The sequence below is a fragment of the Ambystoma mexicanum genome, chromosome 12, assembly GCF_040938575.1.
Source record: "Ambystoma mexicanum isolate Mex_15411 chromosome 12, UKY_AmexF1_1, whole genome shotgun sequence".
Classification (NCBI taxonomy): domain Eukaryota; kingdom Metazoa; phylum Chordata; class Amphibia; order Caudata; family Ambystomatidae; genus Ambystoma; species Ambystoma mexicanum.
The window spans coordinates 640,202,211-640,217,358 of NC_090936.1; positions in this window are offsets into that span (position 1 = coordinate 640,202,211).

Sequence of the window (15,148 nt, forward strand, 5' to 3'; positions counted from 1 at the left end):
TTTGGTCAAACATGTGATTTCATGTCTGATTTTCCATTTAACTCTTTGTCCATACTCAAAGACTGAAGTCGAAACCACAAGATTGCAAAGTTTACATTTCCCACACTCATGGAACCCATTCTGTCTTATCTGATTTGAAAACCAATTTGAGGTTTCCTGGTTAGCAAGACCAAGAATACTAGGTGCAAGAATAACTTTCAAATTTGAAGGTTTACTAAATGTCACAGATGGATGTGAGCCTATAGCCTAAGCAATGTCATGGTCAGATTTTAACACAGCCCAATGTTTTTGTAAGATCTTTCTAACATTGGCAGCTTGAGTACTATATTTAGTGATGAATCTAATATGTTCATCTTTAGCTCCAATGTTCTTAGAACCTTTGAGTAAATCAGTTTGTTGTAATTCTTGAACCTGGTCAAATGCATTGGTAATTACATTTGTGGAATAACCTCTGCTCTTGAAATATTTACCCATATTGTGGGCTTCTTGTAAAACATCTTCACTTGAGCAGTTACGCTTGGCTTGGGTACATTCTCCAAAGGGTATATGTTTTATCAAAGAATATGGATGAAAGATTGTAGCATGTAATATGCTGTTAACACTAGTGGGCTTGCGATAAAATTGGCTAACCAATTTGTCATCAATTATTTCAAAACAGATGTCCAAGAATTCTAACTTCTGTACATTTATGGTAACTGTCAATCCAAATTGAGATTATTGCAATTAAGTAGAGACACATATTCTAACAGTTTCTCTGGTGTCCCTCCCCAAACCAAAAACAAACATCAATATTTCTCAGCCATACAACAATGTCATCCAGATAGTTATCAAATGTGAATGACCAGGCAATACACTCTTCCCACCAGCCAGGATAGAGATTGGCATACGTAGGGGCTACACATGAGCCCATGGCAGTGCCTCTTTTTCGCCTATACAGTTTATCCTCAAACAAAAATATATTGTTAGCAAACAAAAAGCCAAGAGGTCAACCACTAACTCATTGTGCTGTATGAAACTAACAGATCTTTGATTGGAAATGAATTTGACTGCCGTGATTCCCATTTGGTGGTTGATACTGGTATAGAGGGAAATTACATCCAGTGAAATCAAACAGCAGTTTGATTCCCAGTGAAACCCCACAAATGTTCTGAAAAGGTCTGAGGTATCACATATGTATGAGCCAAGATTCAAAACAAAAGGTTCCAATATCTTATCTAAGTATTTGGAAGCTGCTTCCAAAAACGAACCCATAGAAGATACAATGGGACGTCCGAGAGGATTAGTTAGACTTTTATGCACCTTGGGAGGAAGATAAAGAATCGGGGTAACCAGAAAATTGCAGTATCCAGTAATATTATCACCATACATATGGTTGCCATAAATATGGTCGCCGGTAAAAGGCTGTGGCAACATTATATATGGGGACCATATATATGGGCTCAAGGGGAACTGGGGTTATGCGGGTGTCCCCCGCGTCCCTTGAAAATAAAATTCAATGTCATAAAGTTCCTGCAAACAACGGCCATTTTTAAGTGACTTTTTTGCCAGGAGTCATTTTTGCATGGACATTATCACATAGAACCAAAATTGCAACGTAGGTATAGAATTTCATCATCATCTACCAATCCTTTCTTGTACCATAGATTTAATTTAATATTGTATACCTTATGGGATTGCAATAGCATGTCGGGGTAGATCAACTCATAACATTCCTCATCCTTCAGCTTTCTAAATGCTTTTTGTAGATAAAGATTACGTTGCAAAACCACAATCCCACCTTCCTTGTGAGCGGGTTTGATAACAATATTCACATCATTTTTTAGGCATTTGAGTGCAAGGGATTGGGTATGGCTGAGATTAGACTGAAAAGAGTCATGATAGGATAAGCCCCTAAAGTCCTGAAGAACCAATTCCTCAAAAACATCAATAGCACTGTGCGGTATACTAAAGGGCCTGTGGAAGTGGCCCTGTAGTTATGGTTAAATTGCTCAACTCATAGAAAGAGCACATTTTGGACAGCTTATAACTTTGCACCCCCTCGACGAATCCTCAAGAAACTTTGCAAAAGAGTATATGGCCCACTCGGAATGCTTCTCCTAAGATTGGTGCAGTTTCGTCCAGGTGGGGCAGAGTTATAGGAGTGGGTCCCAAAATGTGTTGAAATCCTCATAGTCGCAATGCAAAAAATGTTTGCTCATGCCTACAGCCCAAAGGGCTGGACGGAATTTCACCAAATTTGCAACAGGAGCGGTGGCTTGGTTCCAAAAGTGTGTTTTTGTAAATTCGGTGTAAATCCGTCCATTTGTTTTTGTAATGATCAAAATGTAGGTAAACAAATGTATGATATCTGGTTCTAGTCCACAGACTTACTTCCCTATTCCTCCAATCAGGGTCCGGCATGGTGTCTGCAGACATCGGACATGCCTGAGGATTGGATGGTGAACAGCATGAGGTGCGTCATATTTTTGGAAATGGTCGCCATGTTGGATCTGCAGACAGAGTCCACGGATAGCTGGTGGGGAAAAAGTCTGGAAAACATACTTAGGGTTATTTGGTGGTTGATGGAGCAGCTGGAAAGGGTGGTGGGTGGAATAAAGATGATATGGTGCCATTTTTCTAGGTGAAAAAAGTGGGCGTGGGTGCTGCCTGCTCCACGGACACTGCAATAGTCTGCGAACAGCGTCATGAAAAAACAGCTTGGAAAACACATTTGAGGTTATTTGATGGCTGAAAGAAGGCTGAAAGGGGGCTTGGAAAGGATGGAGGAGTGGATTAAAGATGATACAGAGCTGTTTGTATAGGTGAAAAAAGGGTTTGCAGATGCCGTTGAGTCCACGGTCACTTCTAGTGTCGGAAGACATCATTTTGATTGCAGGGGTTCAGGGCGAGTTTTGTTATTTTAAGGTGTATTGTACATACTTGTTGTATGGTTTAATTCTATTGTGGTGGTTGTGGCCAGTGGCCCGATTATTGGGGGTATGTCCACTGGCCACACCACCACAGTAGTAATATGTGTATAGTAATTATAGGTTATGTATTTGGAGTATAAAGTGTTTGTAATATGGTGGGATGATATTGAACTGTATATGGTATTTATGGTTGTAACTCAATTGAGGATAGTGCTTATGAAATCTATATTTGTTTATACTTGGTATGGTTACTTAGTTGCATACAGTAATGAAGCTGGAATATCTGGTTATTTTTCTGTGGGAAAAAACGTATAATTTGTTAAGCAGGATAATTTAAGAGCTTTAATTGCATACAATTTTACATATACATTTACTTTTTTGACCCTCATAAACAGTACATTCCATGTACTATGTTTGGTACAACATTAAATAATCATTGGGTTATTCAGAAAGAAATCCATACAGGATTAAAACACACTATTACAATTATGTGAGTGTATGTTTGTTTGATGTATGTTGTCATTAAGGGAATGTAGTTTGATACCTGTTGGTGTATTCTAAGTATATTAGCCTTTAGAATATGTTTTGTAGTAACAAGAATTGTGATGTTGTATTTGAAGTTTATTGTAACGACGAACATTTTTGAAGTAGTTAGATACCTGTTGGTGTATTCAAACTAGATTGACTTTTAAAAGTACTATTGTAGTATTATGGATGTAGTTAGATACCTGTTGGCGTTCTATAACTTTTCATTGTACTACTGTTTAGTGGGCACATTTGGGTTGAATGAAATTAAGTAGGAATTTGTTAGGTTTGCTGGTAACCTATGTTTTGGAGTACCACAATTGTGCCACAACCACTTCAGGGCACTATACTGCATATGTCAAACCAGCCACTTAATTTTTGGACATATACAGTATAGTGCCCTGAAGTGGTTGTGGCACCAGTGTGGTATATTATGCCTACTGTTGTGAAGGTTTATTTGCCGTGTGTCCAGCTAGTGAGCTTACAGTTATTTGTAGTACCATCTGCACTGTACCTTAGAAGCATTAGTATGAGATATTGGCTATGTGAGTTTATTTGTATGCTGGAACGATTGTCTGAACTGAAAAGAAGGCATAATATGCCATGATTTGCATTCTGCAGAAGCTGGTTAAATGGAATGGATTCACAATTTGGTATGGATACATGTACAAATCGTTCATTAGGAATGTGCTCTTGTGAAACAAGGTTGCAGAGAATGCATGTATGTTTCCATGTGTATGAAATCTGGAAGATTTCATTTATACGGATGCTTTTGGTTTCCAGTACTTGTAGAAAGTAAATTAGGAATTATTGAGGATCTTCTTGTGTGTTTATGTTAAATTGTAGCATTCCTGCACAGCAGTCCAATTCTTGCCTCATACCCGAGACACTGTAAGAGCTGTTAGGATTATTTGCAGCATTTCTATGAAGGGGGAGCATTTGCAAACACAACTGGTCCAAGCCATTTAAGTAAATGTTGTGAACGATTGGTGGTAATTGCAGGAGAAGATCGATTGTTACATCTGCATAGCAACTTACTCCAGTTGTGTTGCTGAATGTATTTGGACCAGAGAGTTCTGTCTGTGCATCATTTGATCGCCCTGCAGATTTTCTTTGAGAAGAGACATGTGGCTATTTGTTTTCTGATAGTCGTGCAGTGGAGTTTGTACTAAATATTTTTGTGGTTGTATTACTTGATGGCGAAGAAGTTGGTCATAGTTTTTTTAGCTTACTGTTGGGAGATCTGTTGTAAATTCTGTTTTTATAAGTTTTCTTTTTAAATGTTTTATTTATTGAGGTACAAGGTAAACATCTAGATGTGGGGTGTACAGTGCACATAGCCTGTTGTATTCTAGAATGCAAGGAGTGTCAGCGTTGACTTTGTTTGCATCAAAGTTAACTAGGAACAGGCCATTCAGTGTATGCAGACGTAAAAGTGCTAAGTAACTCATACCTTCTTTAAAGACTGTGTTGCCAATGTCAATCAATGAGTGATTTAGGGTTAGATCTTGTGATTTGTGAATAGTGACAGCATATGCAAGAGATAGAGAAAATTGTTTTCTGCGTACATAGATGTCTTTGAAAAGAAGGAAACTTGCTATTGTGCAACCAGTTTATTTAACTTCTGCAAGTTTGTCAAAGTAGATGTTGACAAACTGAATGTTGTCATGTGGTTATGTTTGGAAGGCAACAACTGTACCACTTTCTCCATTGACTAAACCTTGTTCTAAGTCAAGTTCATGTTTTAGAATTACTGTGCAGTTTAGGCACAAAGTTAATATTTTCTCCAATCCAGTTGTGTTGGAGATAGATTTTTCTAAACTATTTAGTATTGCTGTTGTTTGTTGACATATAGGGAGTGTCATGCCATGCACTTCTAGTTTGTCTGTGAATCTGATATGCAGTATGGGTTGCATTTCTTCCTTAACATCGTCTTGTTGAATTGACTACAGCTTGCAAGGGTGGCCATTAAGGGCTTGCATTTTATATTTTGTTGAGTTATTGTTCCATGACATCAGGAGCAGATATGTTTTGCCCATATAGCTCACGGATTAGTCTACTATTTAAGATGGATATTGCATCTTTAGCAAGCAGACCAGTTCTAATGCTTTTTAAAATGTTTATATAGGTGAGGTCTGCATACTGACATGTTTTGAGTTAGTTCTCTTAGTGAAAATGTTGCCTGAGATTTACATTTCCAGTGCTGCTAAGTGTGTTGCAGCATTGTTTGTGTACTAATGCTTTGAAAATTAGGTTGACCTTTTACTGATGTTAATTGTAGGAAGTCTCAGAAAACAATTATGTGTTTTCCTCCAAACAGTTCTTCGTAGTCGGTTTTAGGACTTTTTGTATTCTGAGGTGAATTAAAGTCAACATAAGGTTGGAAGCCATGCTTACTTCATCTATTAGGAGCACTTTCATTTGTTTCATAATGCTGTGTACTTCATTAGCAGCTCCTGCAGATAATGTGTAGTATTCTAATTTGTTTTGGTGTTCTACTGGAAGGAGTAGTAGTCAGTGTAAAGTTACACCTCCTATGTTGTAGGCAGATAGACCTGTGGGGGCTGTTACAACAACTAAAAGGTGCTTGTTCGTTAGGTTTTGTAGAAATGTATTGATAATTTTAATTAAGAATGTTTTACCAGAACCAGCTATACCACTTACATACAGGAGCAGAAGTTTATAATTTGTACAGGTACAAGTTTTAGTTTCATGTTTAAAACCATGTTCAATTTCTGCAATGACTTCTAGATAAATGATAAGTTGTTTATTATTTATCTGTGATTTGAGCACTGACAAGTCTTCTGCAGATTGTGTATATTGATACATGGTACTTTCGACCTCAGTCATATCAATGTCTGCTTCATTTAGAATGAGTGATTCTCCAAGTGGTCCTTGGCTCCCTTTAAGGGTAGGTTGACTGCCCTCAGGAGAGTCTTTATCTAGTTGAGCTTCAATTTCTTTTTCTTATTTGCATTCATTGTCCAACAATTCTTTTAATTGTTTGACATTGACGTGTGTTATACTGGTTTCATTTGCTATGAATGCAGTCATAGTCAGCTTAATTCTTCTTCTTTTCTCCAAGGTTTACAAAAGTTGTAGCCGGGCCATGTAATACCATTCTCTATGTTGCAGAGATTTAAATGATAACTTTATATGATTAATTAGGCTGGGTTTGGTATGTTTTACTAGGCTTCTTTAACAAGTTGAATCTGAATATGTGTCAGTTGTCTCATTTAGTGTGACGTTGTTTTTGTAGGAGTAGTTGTGGGCTATATCATACACGCACACGTTTTCCAAAGCAGTACGTCTGTTTGGGTAGTATGTGTCAATTAAATTGTTTTGTAAAATGTCCTGGTGGTTGGGATCATTTGTAGCTATTGTTTCTATGTCTTTGTAGGATTTTAGTACTGTTTACTGGGATGAAGCTGGATCAAGGTTTAGCCAGACAATGTTTTCAGATTTGCCATAAAAGGCTGTACCTGTTAAATGGTCTGCAGCTTCGTAGCACCGGCATTCTCTATGAATGAACATTTTTATACCAAAGCTGTACAATTTTTGTGACCGTGTTTTGTCAGGTGATATATCATCCCAGAGGTCCTTTAGCTCTGTTTTCTCAGCTTTGGTGAGATAGGTTGTGATATATCTTGCAACTGCAGTGGAATTATCTGCGATCTATTGTATGTCTATGTTTGCATTCCATAAGAGGGCAATGATTGCATCGTAATCATTGATGTACTTGGATGCTTTGTCCCTTTTAATGTTGTATGTGTTTTTAGGGATTTGCCGTTTAGACTGTGTGTAACAGAAGACATTAAGCTATTTACTTGTCCTTTTTTGCAAACGGGTTTAGGGAAGCCACAGCGACATTTGGTATGATATTTACCTTTGTTTTTATCTACATCAGCAGTATTTACCACACTTATGTTTTTGGAAGCGTAAGGTTTGTGTATATAGGTCAATATCTGTGGTTTCTGAAGGGATGTTGCAGGTAATGTATTCTTCAATAAACTGTAAAACAGTGGCATCACTGTCAGATTTGAGGGCATGTTTTTTCCACAAAAGCATGTGGATGTGTGGTGCTCCTCTGTATTGATATTCTTTCCTCCAAAATAATTGTTCCACTTCTCTGAGCAAAGTGGTAGTTTTATTGCAGATGAAGTGCAGCATGGCAAATAAGAGATGGTAAAAGTACCTTGATACATTGAAAGGGTCAAGAGAACAGTGTTCTCCTGGTGTTTTTATGTCTATTTCATCTTTATTTTGGTTTGCAGTGCATAAGAAGTCATGCAAGTTGCACAACTTAAAGTAACAAACCATGTGGGTGGGCCTAGGCTCTTTAGCATACATCGTACATCAGCGTGACATCAGAACCAGTATTCTCATGTACCACATATGTTTGACAAGAGATTAGTGATACTTGACTGCAAAACCTCATCTTTGTCTGCTATTTTTTTCAGCAGTTGGGTAGTGGGCATGTTTAAAACATTACGACCTGTTTTTAATGTGTGTGCAACTCCATACCAGAGTTGCTAGTTCACTTTCAAACAGGAGGTGGAAAATCTATTCTACATTTTGTCTGAATCTGGGGTCTTCAGAATACATTTGTAAAGAGCGATATTCTGATGCACTAATTTGTGTGGACCTTTCATCATATCTTCCTCCTTTTCCTGTAGGAAAGAGTAGAGGAAACAAACATGCTTCTACACTTTTTTCCCAAATGCTCATTGGGATGCTTTGGCTTAACACATTTCATATGTTTCTAATGCACCTCCAATGGTGTCTTTGGAGTGTAGTGGGTGAATTATACACTGGTCTAAAATGTTGGCTCCATTAACAGAATCTACATGTTCAAACTGGCCAGTTGCTGGTGAATCTTGAATTATTTGGGTGGTTGCTCTTAAATTGTCCTCTATGTTTATATCTTTGTAGTATTCATTGTTTTCATTAAGATATTGTAGGGATTGTCTAACTTTGTTTAAGTCGACTAGTTGTTGCCACATTCTTTTGTCTTTTGTTGGTACACCATTGACTAGTATTTTCAAAAATTGATTCACTGGTCATTGTACTCCTAGAGTTTCTACATTTTCTTTAAGGTCTAACAGCAAATATACTACTTTGCCACAGATGCCCTTTAGTAACTGAGATGGAGGTGTTTTGGCTGTTTTTGGTTGAAAGCATAGAATAGCTTGAAATGGGTGTACTGTTTGGATTATAATGCATTCATACAAGTTATGTTGATGGAGAACCTTTGGAAGTGAGAATATTTCTAAGTTACTGCACATGAAGGCATTTGGTTATTGTCAACCTTTGTTTTGCAGTACGTGCAAACTATTGGGGGGTCAGTTATTTTTTTATTTATGTTGTGCTTTTAGATATAAAGCTAATTGGAACCATTGGGATTCCTCATTTTCCTCTATTTTGTAGGCCATATCTATTATTTTTGGGCTCCTGATATAAAAAGTTATGTGACAACAGACACATACTTAGTCTGGTATTTCTGCAGTTGTGTTTTGAAACTTAGCTATTTCATTATTGTATGGGTTTGTTAGGAGGTTTGGTGTTTGTGAGATTTTCAGTAATGTTTTCTGAAGTTACTGAATTCTCTAAGTCAACTTCAGTCCTTTGGATGGGCTCTAGTTTTTGAAGGAGTTCTTTGACTGTTCCATGTAGGAGACTGTTATTTAAATGTTGCTGTTCTAGAGCAAGACTTTGTGCATAGTATAGTGTATGCACAAGATTCTGCAGCACGGAATGGTGTTTGGCTAACATTATGATGTGGTGGAAGGTGCGTTTACAAGACGTTCCTAAAATGCAGGTTAATGAATGTCCTCGAAGTCCAGTGTGGCTGTTCACTGGACAAGAGTCCATGGTTTGTAAAGTTTTCATTTCACTTTTGTCTGTTAGTTTCACATAGTGATTGATGAATTGTCATAAAGATTTAAAGGATTGTGGGCGTACATTACACATTGAGCTGCAGGACCATTTGTACACTGGACGTTCATTTGGGTGAAAGGACTATTTGTCTGAAGGTTTGTTGGGGATGTTTTTTCTATAAGGGTTTATTTTGCCATAATGGTGTGTCCTACCATTTCATACCCTCGGCCATCACTGTCTACGGCAATTGGTTCTTTTTGTTCTTGTTTATAAGCCCTTTCATTGGAATATGGTCCTGTGCTGCTTGTGTGAATCCATTCACCTTCACAGAAGTTTGAAAAGGTATCTATATTGACATTGTGCATGTTTAGAAGTACTTTTGTAATGTATTAATTAATTTAATAGTGGTTTAATTCTGTTAAAAATCAATATAAACGATGTTCTCTTTAGTAGAAATGCACTGTCAATTAGAGCTTCAAGGATTAGTCTCCTGCGGTAGTTTTTAAGTGTAGATCATGACTTTTCAGTTTTGTTCTAAGATTGTGAAGAACTGTGCGGTCGAAATTTCTTTATAACATTAATTTTGTGGATTGTTTTATAGTGGCTCCTTTAACACGGATAGATATAGTGTTAGGTTCATTTGTAGGTCTGCTTTTCTTTGCACATCTTTTTTAACTTTTAGTTTCTGACGGAGGGGCCTTACCTTTTTTAGTCGTGGCTGGTTTAGTTTTGTTGAGTGAGGTTACTAGCTCTTTCATTTTAAGGTTTTCTATTATTAGCTTTATAGGTGTATAGGTGGGTGACTATATGGCTTGCTTTTATTCTTATCTACTCTATGTTTTCTTTCTTTTCCATGGAGTTGCTTTTTAGTAGGCATTTTGTTGTTTCTTTTGCGAATGTATATACATGTATGGTACATGGGTGTGTGGGTGTGATTGTAGAGATGAATAGAGTGCTGTTTGATTGTGAAGTGGCATTATAGGTCTGGTTGGGAAGGTTGGAAGAGTAAGAGTCTATAGATGTGTGATGGCTTGGGTTAGTGAAGAAGGGAGTGATCATGTGAATAAATACGTAGGGACATTGTGATGTTTTGAGGAAATCAGTGGGTGTTGTAATGGTGATGTTCAGATGGGAATAGAAAGAGTGTGAATGGTGCAATATAATGAGTTAGAGTGAAATAAATGTTGATTTGAAAAGAATACTCTGGCCAAATATATAGTGGAAGTATATTGTTACAATTACAGAAATATATAAGGTACATTAAATACATGATACATTAATGTAATTACTTTGTAGGATGTGAAGGGTATTCTTTTTTTGACAGCTGCTTTCAGCTGGTTTTGGCAATCTTCTTCTTTCCTGTATTGTAAAAGAAAGTTAGTGGGTATATGAAGTAATGGTGAAGTACTTTTAGTAAACCAGGTTGTTATTTCTGAAGATAGGAGGAGTTCCCGGGAAAAAGAGTTAATGAAGTTGTGTCATGGATGGTGTAGTAAAGTGTGTTAACTATGTTGTTAGAAGAATTGGAGTATAAGTAGTTGTGTTTTGGACCTTGGAAGGAAAAAGTGCATATCTAGGTTATTTTTGTGCTACTGGTTTTAATAAAGGAATTACTCTGTTTGTGTTGTAATGTATTTGTAATGTTTTTGTAACACTCACCTGGTATCCACTGGGACGTCACTCAGCCGGTTCTGACCTCTTACGACCTCGAACCCTTCCCTGGAGTCTACTCAACTGGAGACTGGGCCTGAAACACAGGATTGGTAGAGTTTAACTCCCTATTGTCTCTGTGTGCTTGAACCCCTTCCTCCCCAGGGTCCAACCCTTCCCTTTGATCCACAGCTCACCTTGTTTTCTTGGAAAGTGTGCTCTCCGTCCTGCTTTCAGCGCAGGGGCGCGTTGATTGATGCGGGCTCGTTGCTGCCTAGTTACTTCACTGGCAAGAGTCCGACAGGTAAATATAATGAGTCTTTTGAACAGTTCTCTAACTTTGTTCCTTTCCTTCCTTAGATGATGGCCGGCGTCCGGGGATGGCGACGTGCTGCTGAGATGAGTAGCGCTGAAGGTGAGTGAGAGTGCGATACACGATGCGACCCTTTCGTATTTGTATTGAACTGAGTTCTTTTTTTGTGTCTTTTAGGTGCTGCAACGTTTTCAGCGTGGATGCCGGTTATGAAGAAGAAATGCGGTGAGTAAGCGCTGCAGCGCCTCTAGATGTTTCCACGCTAACCTGGAGTGTCTTTTCCCTCTTGCAGATGGATGAGAAGTTCCGGAGACAGAGTTCCCCCAGAGCTGCTGGGATTCAGGTAAGCGTTTGAAGCTCGTACAGTCTTTAAAAATAAACAAAGATTTGCTGAATGCTTACTAATGCCTTTTTTCTGTTCTTTTCCCTTTTCCTTAGGAAGCGGCGTGCCGGGATGGGAATGACACCGCCGAAGATGCGCGCAGAACAGAAGGAGCGATGAATGATGGGCAGAAGCTCCGCAAGGTAAGGCTGTTCCTAAAGGTGTTCTTGTTCTTGCAGGAGCTGAGCGCAGAAGAAAGAAGCAGGCCTACTGGAGACCGATCAGAACACAGTGAGTGTCACGCTGTAGGTGCAGAATACACAAAGCATGTTTCTCAGCCTGGGCATGGCTTAAATAGTCTCTGGGTATCCCAGGTGTCTCTGGGCTGAACCACACCCAAAAGACTAGACTGCACATGCAGTTCTGGGAACCAAAATATGTGGGGGCATCCATCTTGTCTCCATCAATGCACTACAAGTCCAATCCCCAATGTTATCCTATGGGAGTGAGTGAGTCTGGTGCCACAAGTGCCAAGTCTGACTCCAAGTGGGTCTTCGGAGGGATGGAGAGGCCCTTGAGGGCCATGTAGGTGATCGTGGCCTGGCTGCAGCCTGACATCTTGGAGGGCTGGGGACATGAGGGGCAGGAATCATGACAGCACTCCCCCCCAAGCCCCCTCTCAAGGTGGCTCTTCTGTCTGGTCCTGGTTTGTTTAGATGGTTTTGATGAAATCGTCTAAGCAAGCGAGGTGCATGGATGTACTCACAAGGCGCTCATGTCCTGTCTTGTGGACCATACCCCTTCCAGTCTACTAAGTAGTATAATTTGGATCTGACATACTTTGAATCCAGGATGACCTTGACTTCGAATCAAGGCTCCCCGGCGACTACTACTGGCTGCGGTGGCGTTGCTACCCGGGTCCCAGGTTGAACAGGTTTAAGGAGAGACATGTGGAACACAGGATGAATCTGCATGTTTGACGGCAAAGCTAGTCTGACCGCCACAGGATTTATCACGGAGGTGACGGTGAATGGACCCAGGTATCTTGGACAGGAAGTTCGGGTTCCTTTAATGGACACGTGTTTAGACGCCAGCCAGACTTTGTCTCTCACTTGGTAGTTGGGGGCCTTTGCTCAGTGTTGATCAGCAAACTTCTTTTGGGGATACTTAGCTTGAAGTAGGTGTTCAGCTGCCCTTTTAAAAGTTTGAGAAATGGTCGTGTGCAAGTTTTTGACTGCTGGCATTTCCAGAGTTGTAGGAACGTCCAAATCAGAAGTACTTGGGTGCCTGCCATACATGGTATAAAAGGGTGTCTGCCCAGTGCTGGTGTGTAGGGAATTATTATAAGCATATTCAGCTATCCATAATAGGTCGAACCAGCTTCCTTCAGCTTGGTGTAACATGCAACGCAGATACTGCTCGAGCGTCTGATTTGTCCTCTCAGTTTTACCATCCGTTTGGAGATGGTGACTGGTGGATAGCCAGATGTCGATCTGGGCCATAGAGCAGCATTTTCTCCAGAAGTTAGATACGAATTGAGTACCTCGGTCTGAGACTAAAACAGAAGGAAACCCATGGAGTCGTACGATGTCTTCAAGAAATACCTTTGCCAGAGTGGAAGAATTTGGGAGCCCCTTAAGAGGAATGAAATGTGCCATTTTTGAAAATAGGTCCACGACCACATGAATAGTATTAAACCCTTGACTGGGTGGTAAGTCGGTAATAAAATCGAGGGACAACGTGTGCCAGGGTGCTGGTGGGATTTCCAATGGTTGTTATAGCCCAGCCGGTTTCTGCTTGGATGACTTGTTTTGAGCACACACTCCACAAGATAGGATGAATTGGATAATGTCTTTACGCCACGTGGGCCACCAATAATTTTGTTTTACCTTGGCTAGGGTTTTAGCTATTCCGGGGTGGCCCTCGATCAAGGAATCATGATAACCGGACATGACTTGTTCTCGTAGTTCTTGGTTTGGTAAGAATAGACGTTTCCTGAAGTAGGGCAACTGATCTTTTATCATGTAATGTTCTCCTTGTGCACTTCACCCTTGTATTTGCTCCGGACTCATCAGGTTTTGGATTTCTTCATGTAATTCTTTCTGAGTTATGGTTGCTGTGATTCCTAGGAGCTTGTCACTCTGGATGATTGCTATTGGGTCAGGGGTCTGATACCCTTGCTCTTCCACCCGCATACGGGAAAGGGCATCGGCCTTCCCCTTTTTCACCCCTGGTCAAAATGTAATCACGTAGTCATATTCAGCAAAAAAAAGAGCCCAATGTAGTTGTCGTGAGGATTGGGCCTTTGACGTTTTTAGGTACTGGAGGTTCCGGTGGTCAGTTATTACGGTGATTGTGTGTCTGGTGCCCAAGAGGTAGTGCCGCCATGCCTTAAAGGCTGACTCAATGACCAGGAGTTCTTTGTCTGTGATAGCGTAATTGAGTTCAGGGGTGTGAATTTACGCGACCAGAAGGCAACAGGGTGTAACTGGCCCGTTTCGGGTCCTTGTGTAAGAGGACGGCTCCCATAGCCATGCTTGAGGCATCCGTTTCCACCAGGTATGGGAGATTAGGGCGAGGGTGGCGTAAGATTGGGGCAGATGTGAATCTTGCTTTGAGTTCCTGGAAAGCTTCCTCAGCTTCTGTTGTCCACTGAAACTTTTTGTTGCTTTTCCTTAGCAATGACCTGATGGGATGCACGATTTGCGAAAATCCTGGGATGAACCGGCGGTAGAAGTTTGCAAAACCCAGCATACTCTGAAGCCCCTTTAATGAATTTGGGGATGGCCAGTTAAGGACAGCATCTACCTTGTGTACATCCATTTGGATTCCATTTGGGCTGAAAATAAAGCCCAGGAATTCCACCTCGGAGATGTGGAATGAGCACTTTTCGAGCTTGGCGTAGAGCTGGTGTTGACAGAGTTTCTCCAATACGGATCAGACGTGTTTAACGTGGTCCTGCTTTGATGCGGAATATACTAGAATATCGTTGATGTACACTAGAGCACAGACATCAATCAATTCCCGTAGGACATCGTTCATGAAGTATTGAAATGCTGCAGGTGCTTTGCAAAGGCCAAAGGGCATTACTTGATATTCGTACAAGCCGCATTTGGTGAGAAAAGCGGTTTTCCATTCGTCCCCCTGTTTTACGCGAACAAGGTGATATGTCTCCCTCAGGTCTAGTTTTGTGTATATTTGGGCATCTTTGACTTGATCAAGCAATTCAGGGATCAGTGGCAGGGGGTAGCAGTTTTTTACGGTAATCTGGTTCAGTGCACGATAGTCGATGCACATTCTCAAGTCCCCCTCCTTTTTTGGTATGAAGAATAGAGGACTGGCTGCTGGAGACTTCGAGGGACGGATGAACCCATTGGCCATGTATTGGTCAAGATAGGCCTTCAGGTGCTGGTTTTCTGGTTCCATGAGTGCATAAATTCGCCCACAAGGGATTTGTGCACCGGGTATCAGGTCGATTTGGCAATCGTATGGCCTATGCAGTGGCAGGGTTCTGAAAGACATCTTGAAAGTCCTGGTATTCACTTGCTAGGG